Source organism: Zea mays, chromosome 6 (genome assembly GCF_902167145.1).
Source record: "Zea mays cultivar B73 chromosome 6, Zm-B73-REFERENCE-NAM-5.0, whole genome shotgun sequence".
NCBI lineage: Eukaryota > Viridiplantae > Streptophyta > Magnoliopsida > Poales > Poaceae > Zea > Zea mays.
The window spans coordinates 144831754-144841170 of NC_050101.1; the positions used below are offsets into that span (position 1 = coordinate 144831754).

General features: G+C 42.8%; 3 long non-coding RNA genes across 3 annotated transcripts; all 3 read left to right on the plus strand.

The window, feature by feature from the left end:
* The first annotated feature begins 1097 nt into the window (after positions 1–1097).
* LOC109940628 (uncharacterized) lies at positions 1098–1671 on the plus strand. Its single transcript, XR_002263244.1, has 3 exons — positions 1098–1176; positions 1284–1496; positions 1582–1671. It is a non-coding gene; the product is annotated as an uncharacterized lncRNA (long non-coding RNA).
* Positions 1672–1852: 181 nt separating this feature from the next.
* Positions 1853–2369, plus strand: LOC109940627 (uncharacterized). The gene is made up of 3 exons (XR_002263243.1): positions 1853–1947; positions 2026–2135; positions 2224–2369. It is a non-coding gene; the product is annotated as an uncharacterized lncRNA (long non-coding RNA).
* Positions 2370–6448: 4079 nt separating this feature from the next.
* Positions 6449–6862, plus strand: LOC103644877 (uncharacterized). Its single transcript, XR_002263245.2, has 3 exons — positions 6449–6482; positions 6584–6676; positions 6779–6862. It is a non-coding gene; the product is annotated as an uncharacterized lncRNA (long non-coding RNA).
* Positions 6863–9417: the final 2555 nt, after the last annotated feature.

A 9417-nucleotide genomic window follows, 5' to 3' on the forward strand; every position in this document is an offset into this window, starting at 1 on the left:
TAACAAAAGGAAACGAAAGTCAAAGAAGAAAACATTGAATCGAAGGAAACAATTTGATCCTGATTTCGAATACGACTAAAAAGTAATTATGTATTTATTATTGTTTTCAATACATTATGTTCATTTACTTTATGTTCATTTACATTATCCTCATTTACTAATGTTATTTTGTTCTAATAACAGGATGTCTAAAAAGGTGAAGCAGTTCACTAAGGGACTTGCGAAGAGAGCGTCCTATGTTATGAGAAAGGAGGACTTAGTGTTTAAGGGCACTAGTTCCAGCTCGAGTAGGCGTAGAGCTTTGTTGGAGCATGTTCCAGAGTTGCAGGGTCAGACAGTTGGCGTTCAGAGGAATGAGGTAACCAATATTTGTTTTGCAATGTAATATTTGTATGAGTTCTTATAACTAAATTATTAATATAATATTTGTTTTGCAATGCAATGTAATGTTTGTAGGATGAGTCTGAAGATGGGGTAGAGACAGAGGAGGGGAGACAGGTGGGAAATGTTGATGATGAGGTAGAGACAGAGGAGGGGAGACAGGTGGGAGATGATGATGAGGTAGAGACAGAGGAGGGGAGACAGGTGGGAGATGATGATGAGGTAGAGACAGAGGATGCGGAGACAGGGTGGGGATGCCATGATACTGGTGGTTTTGGACATGATAGCCATAGTGGATGGCGTGAATGGCCTGAGGATGCAAGTGGATGGCCAAGAGATGGAGGGTCAGGAGTTGGGGGAGCTAGTGGGTCAAGGGAAGGAGAAGCTTGTGGTTTTGGAAGTGGGGGAGTTGGAGGGTCTTCACGGGTCCGGAAGCCGCGGAGAACTAGTTGGGTCCCCCCTCCTAAAGAACTAGTTGATAGGGTTGAGATAATACCAACTGGAGATGGGTAAGAGTATCCTTGCTTTGTTCTTATGTCTTACACTATTACACGACTAAATTTTGTATTTGACAATTGTTCTTGTGCTCTTAGGGCTTGGGTGGATAGTAGTTTCACTGGCACAGGTCGTCGAAGGCAAGTAAAGAAAGTGTTGGGCAACATATGTCGTATGAAATGGCCTGGATTGGTGATAGAGGATGGTAAGGAGGTCCCTGTCACAAGAAGGGATCAATATGCCCTTGCAATAAATGCGCAACATGGGAATGCACAAGCTGCAGTTTGGCACGACTTCTGGGTATGTTAAATTTTTTTGTTAAGTTGTAATCTCGATAGGAATGCGACAAGTTGTAATTTTTTGTTAAGCTATCATATTATTGATTTTGACTATGCTTCTTTTTTTAGAAACATTACAAGTTGCCTGAAGGAGATACTCATACGGAACACGCACACTCCGTGTTCCATAGGAATGCGGCAAGTGTTGTTGGGGATATGATGTACTATGCTCGAATCCAGGTGATTAGTCAAGCCATGTTTGGTAGTGAAGGGCGACGTCCAGAGAGTAAGAATGAGGCGACACAGTATGGACTCGATATGACTGAGCAACAATATCTTGAGGTAATGGATGTTTTTGCTTGTGTTGAAAAAATTTCCATTGCTTCTAGATATTACAGTTACTTATAAATGAATTGTGTTCATGTAGCATTCGATTCCATGGATAGCTGCCAATGATGCTGCTTGGCATGCGTTATGTCGTTACTGGGCTTCGGCTCAATTCAAGGCAAAGTCTGTGCGACACAGTTCCAATCGTGGAACCGAGTCGTATCATAGGTATGGAGGTGATGATCACTTTCGTTTGGCAAAACGAATGGTAAGTACAGTTTAAGCCATTTTTGTTGATTGTAGTTGACTTGCTGTAATTTCTGGTTATAGTGTTTGTCAAATGTACATACAGGAAGCTAGCACTAGTGCAGTGCCCAGTGATGTTCAAATATACCTTAGGGGGCACAGAGGACCAGATCCTGCAAATCCAGATGTGTTGTGCAGCCAAAAGGCAACAGATCGTGTGGTGAGTGTTTGGAAATGTTTGGTAGGTTCTGTTTATATGGATTTTTGTATGTAAGATTGCATTGTTCTTTTGTATGAGGCTGCATATGGCGAGGCGATGACTAGTCAGCACGGACCAGACTATGACTGGAGGACCTCACCTATTGATCCTCAGGCTGTGTATGCAAGTGGTGGAAAAGCTCATGGAAGGTGAGGACTCTACATATCTTATATTGTTTCATTGGTTGAGTGCAATACATGTATTCTTAATCCTGTCGTGATGTTACTTGTTTTGTAGGTACACAATGTTTGCTAACGTCATCGACTCGAGCGAGGTTAGGGTTCAGCGTGGAGGTTCATCGAGGTCTGCTGCTCGTAGCTCCCGTCGCTCCACTCAAGATCCAGCAGAAGTGGAGCAACTGCGAGAAGAACTTAGGCGACATCAGGATTACTTGAAGCAACAAGCTGCGCAACATGAATATTATGCTACACAGATTCAGCAACAGCAAACACTCATACAAGTAAGTTCAAAAGATAATAGCTTTCACTTTAAGATATGTATTGATTTAAAACGCTGATGTGAATGAGTTCGACAAATTTGTAGCAACTAGCACAGGCCCAAGGGATACATGTCCCGGTGCCCCCCCACCACCTCCCATCCATTATCCTTGGTCTTCACCTCCACCTATACCTACATCTCCATCTACCGAACATCAGGTATGCATATTTATCATCATTTAGTTGTTGTTAGTATATTTTGATGTAACTAAGCAAATGTCATTTGTACATGTATATTAGACCCCTCCAGCTACCTTGCCGACGCATGAACAAGAGGACGGGTTAGACTTTGTCGATACCCTCTTGAATAGTGGAGGTATCGATGGTGATCGGCGACCGTGAGCTTCCATGTTATTGTGTTCTGATACTTGAGACTTTTATTATGACTATGTATGAGATATTGTCTTTTATTAGTACTGGATGATGATATTTGTGAGACTCTTGTGATGATGAGACTATGGATGAGACTTTTGTGATGTAATAATTGATGAGACTATGGATTTAAATATTGTTATATGATTGTGTGTGAGATGTTTTATATGATAATCTGTTGTGTTATATAGCTGTTGATATATTTGTTATTTTGTGCAATGTGGTGTAAAATATAAACAGCATTTGTAATGCTGGCCAAATTAACTTCCTAGAGGCTACAGAAAGCCGTAGGAAGTTAGACAGCTAACTTCCTAGGGGCTACAGTCAGTCGTAGGAAGTTAGCCAGCTAACTTCCTAGAGGCTACAGTAAGCCGTAGGAAGTTACTCGTAGGAAGTTAGCCAGCTGACGGCACTGACGGCGTGAAACTACTAACTTCCGAGAATCTACTAACTTCCGAGAGGCTTAGCAGGCCGTAGGAAGTTAGCTAACTTCCTAGAGCCCTCTAGGAAGTTAAGCTAACTTCCGACAAAAAATTTTCGAGAGCCAAACTTCCGACGGGATGGCTTAACTTCCGAGAGTTTCGCTAACTTCCTAGAGTTTAGGCCTAACTTCCTAGGGTTTAGGCTCTAGGAAGTTTACTATTTTGGTGTAGTGCATCCGCCGTCGACGACCTGCCCCCTCGACCAGGTACCTCACCGCCGCCCCCTTACCTCTCATCGCGTCGATGAGCTGCGTCGTCGCCGACTTCACTCGCGGCATCCCGCTCTATCTCATTGCCATCCGCATTTCTCTCGCCCCTTCCACCTAACACGCCCCATCCACATTGCTCTCGCCAACCCCTAAACCCTAACATCGCTGGATTTGGGTCATCGCAGACGACCTTGATGGTGAACAAAAGGAGGCACAGAAGTCAGAAAGGTCCAACCCCTAAACCCTAACCATCGCTAGATTTAGTTTAATTATTCATTCATTGTTATTAGAGATATTGTAAATTGATTTATGTAATCATTGTGCACTGATACAGTTGTGTTTGGTTCCTTACATTGTGTTATATGCAGTCACATCCATGTTTTAGTAGAGAACTTATGTTTCTAGTACTGGTAGACAAGGTTCAAGAAAGCGCGATTAGGCGTGCGATTAGGCGCGGTTAAGCGCTGAGTAGAGGGTCAACACATCGCTTACCTACTAAGCGGGCAATTAAGCGCTGGCCCTGCTTAATCGTGCCCATCCGGCATGTTTAAGGGAGAAGAGGAGGGAGAGGAAGAGGAGGAACACCTCCGGGGTCAATCCAGCAGGCAGCAAATCGACGGATCGACGAGAGAGAGAGAGAGAGCGGACGGACCTACGATGGCTGCAGGCAGCAGATTGGTGAGAGAGAGGCGGAGCGGCTTCGCGGTAGAGGTGAAGATCGCACGAGGGAGGAGAGGCTTCGGGAGAGGGAGCCGGAGAGCGTACGACACGGAGGAGGATAGGCTTCGGGAGAGGGAGGCGGAGAGCACAAGGCAGCGGCGCGGGGCGTGGAAGGAGGCAGCAGAGTACTAGGTCATCACGGGAGAGGGGTTTTGCGTTGAGCCTCCTGGCAGGTGGGCCTAGTGGGCTGCAGACTCATGAAGAGAGGAGGTGGGGGTTAAGGGCTGCTGCAGGGTGGCCCAATATCATGTATTTTTTTCTCTTTTTAACAAAAATGATTAAGCACGATTAATCACACTTAAGCTTTTTCACCACCATACCGCTCGCTCAGCGCTTAGTGCTTTCTTGAACCTTGCTGGTAGAAAGAGATGAGAATATCTTCACTTTTTTTGTTCATCAGCTTGTGTAAATCTACATCGCCTAATCAATGTACTAGCTAGTACTTTGAACATTGTTTAAGCCTGCATAAAGATTTCCACAACCAAACAGGGGAAAAACTACAGTTATAGTGCAACCACAATTATGAAATTGCACAATCATAACCAAGCTTCATTATGACTGAATCTACACATCTTATCTATTTGCTTTTAGTCAAATCCTTCCCTGCAAATAGTAGTACCTCTTAGCTTTTAGTAAAATCCTTTACATTATCTAATACACACAATATGCTTGTTCTTATCTATCTTGCAAGTAGTTCAACATGAGCAAACTGCTTATGAGAGAAGACGGGATAAACAAGTGGAGGAGAATATAAAGAAGATGCAAGATTTGGGTCTAAACAAATATACTTCTGTTCTAAATAATTCTGTCTCACCATCTGCATCAACAAAGGGGAAAATGCAGCAAACAAGATAAATAATAGTTCAGATTCGGATTCATATGTCTCTTTCTATCTCCTTGACGATGATGATCAAGGAGATACTGATGATGACACTGAATATTATGAGCAGCCAAAACCCCTGGCAATGAAGGTGCTCCTTCTATCTTCAAAGTAGTGGATGCCAAATAGTTGCATTGCATTTCAATGTTTTTAATCTGGTGTTTAATATATGCTCATGCTTTTAGATTCATCTTCTTTATTTCATACCTCTTAATTAATATATGGTCTTGCTTTTAAATGCACATGACTATTTTTTTGTGGACAGTATCCTAGAAGAGGTAGAAACACAACCCCTGCTTCAAAGAAGAAGATAGACCCCAACATGGCTCTAGGCATTAGGTTCAGCAAGAGAGTGAGGGCAGGTGCACAACCAGAGGAGCAATCTTCAAAAAGGCTTAACTCTACAGAGATAGATGGCCACAATGTACAGGAACCAACAGATGGAAATGATCACATACCAAACAGCCCTACTACACCTGGACTTGCTGATCATTTCAGCAGAGCTGCAGAGGAAGCCATGGCATCTGCTGCTCATGACAGTACAGGTGATGCTGAAGGCAACAACCGTACTACACCTGGACTTGCTGATCATTTCAGCAGAGCTGAAGAGGAAGACATGGCATCTGCTGCTCATGACAGTACATGTGATGCTCAAGGCAATGTAGCTAGAGATGAAGAAACGGAAGGCAAGTTCTATTTTTTCAGTCAAATAAGGCATCTCTTTTGCTGATTTGCATGAAACAAAACAATTTCATTATTCAATAAAAGCGAATTATATTTTGTAGCTCCTACACAGCGAGCACCAAGGAGACCCAGGGCAGCAACCAAGGGAAAACAACTGGACAGGATGACTAAAGTTATGCAAAGGAGACTGCCCATAGCTGTTGAGGAAGGCAAAAAAAGGCCACATGAACCTGTTCAAGCTGCCAAGTTTGCATCAGAGGCTGGCATCATTATTCGGGAAACCATGCCTATCCTAACTCGTTGGAAAGATTACAAGGACGACCAGAAATACTACAACAACTTTGTGTCACAGCTAAATGTAAGTGCATTACTGATTCTATGGTTCACTTGTATACTGCTTAACCTGAATTGACTAACTATGGAATTGTCATATGCATAGGGGCGCTTGTCTGTTAACACTGAGGACAAGGCAACAAAGGAAGCTTGCACCGATATGCTACGCTCTGCGGTAAAAAACCAGCGTTATCGGCTCAAGCAGAAATACTTCAATGGTGTACCTGCAAATGAGATTAGCACAACTTCTCCTGTATCTTACATGACTGATGAACAGTGGAGGGAATTAGTTGCAAAGTGGTCTGATCCAAAGAACATGGTATGGGTATCTTGTCATATAATGTTCTTTCACTATAAGTTTGCAAAGGATCTTCGCATATTGAACCTATGATCTAATCTGACATGTTCATTCTCTTGTAGGAAATAAGTGAAAAGAACAAGCAGAACCGCAGTCAAGTCAAGTTTCATCAGGCTACGGGTTCTCGCTGCTATGTGGCACACTTACATGCATATGTAAGTAACTATTACCTTGTACTACTACCTGCACTTTTGCACTCAACTTCTATTGCATTTGATCTAAGCAAACTTCGCTGTGATTGTTTATCCACGAAACAGAAGCAGAAGAGAAACCGAGAAGAACCCAGCTTAGATCAGACTGAAGAACTAGATGCGGTGGACGCCTTCAAGACCTGTCATACCAGCTCCAAACGTGGCCTGAGTGAACCGGCAGGAGAAGCACTTGTAAGTTCATTTGTTTGCTTTATTTAGTGTAATTTTTATGAGATCATATGAGGGAGGCTGGCTGTGGGTCGATGGAACGAAGGGGAGTGAGATCGATGAGTGAGATCGCCTGTCCCATCCCAGGGGAGTTCAGATCATAGTCTATTTTGTCTGCCATTTGTCTGCCATCAAATTTCTGAAATGAAAGTAAATATCATAGTCTATTTTTTGTAGGACCCGTGCACTAGAAATGTATAGGTTTTAGAGTCTTTGTTAAGCAAATCTGCTATAATTTGTAATTGTTTTCACATTATTTTTCATAGTCTATTTATAGTCTTTCAAATGTATAGCTTTTAATTTGCCATCAAATGTATAGCTTTTAAGCAAATCTGCTATAATTTGTAACTGCTATAATCTGCTATAATTTGCCATCAAATGTATAGGTTTTACAGTCTTTGTTAAGCAAATCTGCTATAATTTGTAACTGTTTTCACATTATTTTTCATAGTCTATTTTTAGAGTCTTTCAAATGTATAGCTTTTAATTTGCCATCAAATTTATAGCTTTTAAGCAAATCTGCTAAAATTTGTAACTGCTATAATCTGCTATAATTTGCCATCAAATGTATAGCTTTTAGAGTCTGTCATAGTCTATTTTTCATAGTCTTTGTTAATGCCTTGTAGGACCCGTGCACTAGAAATGAAAGTCACTGTTTTCACATTATTGTCAGCGACAAATCTGCTATAATTTGTCATCTCTACATGCCTCAAATTATTGCAATAACTAACAATTGGCATCTTGCTGTTGCTCATTAGCATTAACATGTAACTGTTTCTGTCCATGATATTTCAGTCTCATATGGAGGCTTTGAGGGCTGAACCTGTTGCTGAAGGTGAGATGCCAGCATCCAGTGTGCACCTTGTGTCGAAGGTGCTGTCCCAGAGCAGCTCACACCAATTCCTGAAAAGCGTCGGCATCAAAACATCGGCAACCTCCAAGGCATCATCATCAAATCATAGTGAGCTTCGGGAACAACTTGCAGCTGAAGCGACGGCTGCTGTTCAAGGTGAACTCGACCAGCTCAGGAAGAAATGTGAAGAAGCTGAGGAACAGCAGGCGAGGACACAAAGGGAGTTGGAGGAGTACAAGAAGATAACAGAGAAGAACAACAAGGAGATGGAGGAGACCAATGTGCTCATCAAGAAGCTCTTGTCCTTGCATGGTAACTCTTCTTCGACATGAGGCCTGCTAGTCAGAGCTGCTGTTTTTGGCCTGTTCTTTGACATGAGGGTACCCAAAAACTCTAGTTGCTCGTGGGTGTCAACTTTTGATTATATGCTGTTATGTTTGTGCAAACTCAACTGAAATGTGAAGTCAAGTGGTGATGCTGTGAACTGAGTTTAGTGTTGTCCACTTAGTTTGTATGCGCACTGGAATACTAGTTGTATTCATCTATGGAATATGGAATTGTGTGCTCATTCCTCTGTTCTAGTATCTTTTGCAATTTCCAATAAAATTATTCTCTGCACATCTGTGACCAAACTGGTGGCATATAATAAAACATATGCCACGTCAGCTGCCACTTTACTAGCCACGTCAGCGTTGACGTCAGCGCTGACGTCAGCTGCCACGTCACTAGCCACGTCAGCGCTGACGTCATACGCATCAGCACCTTCCAAACGGCTGTTAATGACCAAACCACGGCTCTATCTATGACGATACCGTACCGTCACAGAAACCAAACGACGTTAACAACGCCGTCAGTTTGCTCAGGCAGACGACGAATTATGACGGAAAAGTGCCTTCCTCTATGACCACAACTGATCGTCATAGAATGAATTCACTTCCATGACAACGCGGCTTTCGTCACAGAATGTATACACATCGATGACGAAAATGGGTAGTCCGTCACAACACAACAAATGTGACGCGACCCCTATGACCAAATCGAACTCGTCACAAATTCGTCACAACCCTTTATCTGTGACGATATATACACATGCAGTGACGCAATATGAACGTCATCGATGATAAGATCTCTACTAGTGTGCAACACTATATAAACAGACGGGTAGGTGTGGAGTTACCATAGCATTCATTGCCATTGCACTGTTGTGCTGCCAAAAAATTTGACCACAGCCGAAGCTTGCTCACTGTATTCTGAACCAAAAGATCATCTTGCTCTAGCTTCGTGACAAGAAAGAGCTTCAGCAAAGATAAAAATTTTCAACTTCGTCAAAACGCAAAAAATTCAACATCAAATGGCCAGGGTACGCTCGACAGCTAGAGTTACTCGTGAAGGAGACGAAGCCGAAGCTGCTGAAACTGCTCCGATTTCCGAAGTTATGAGGCGGTGGGGATTGGTTGTGACTGAAGGCGCTGCTGACGAAGAATCACCCGCTGCTGAAACCGAGCAGGCAGATATTGAAGAGGGTGATGCTAATGAAGGGGAGGTTGATTATGATATTATTATGCCATCGAAGCCCAGCCATCTGGATTTTGGGAAATCAACTGTGTCTGAAGCTGATATGACT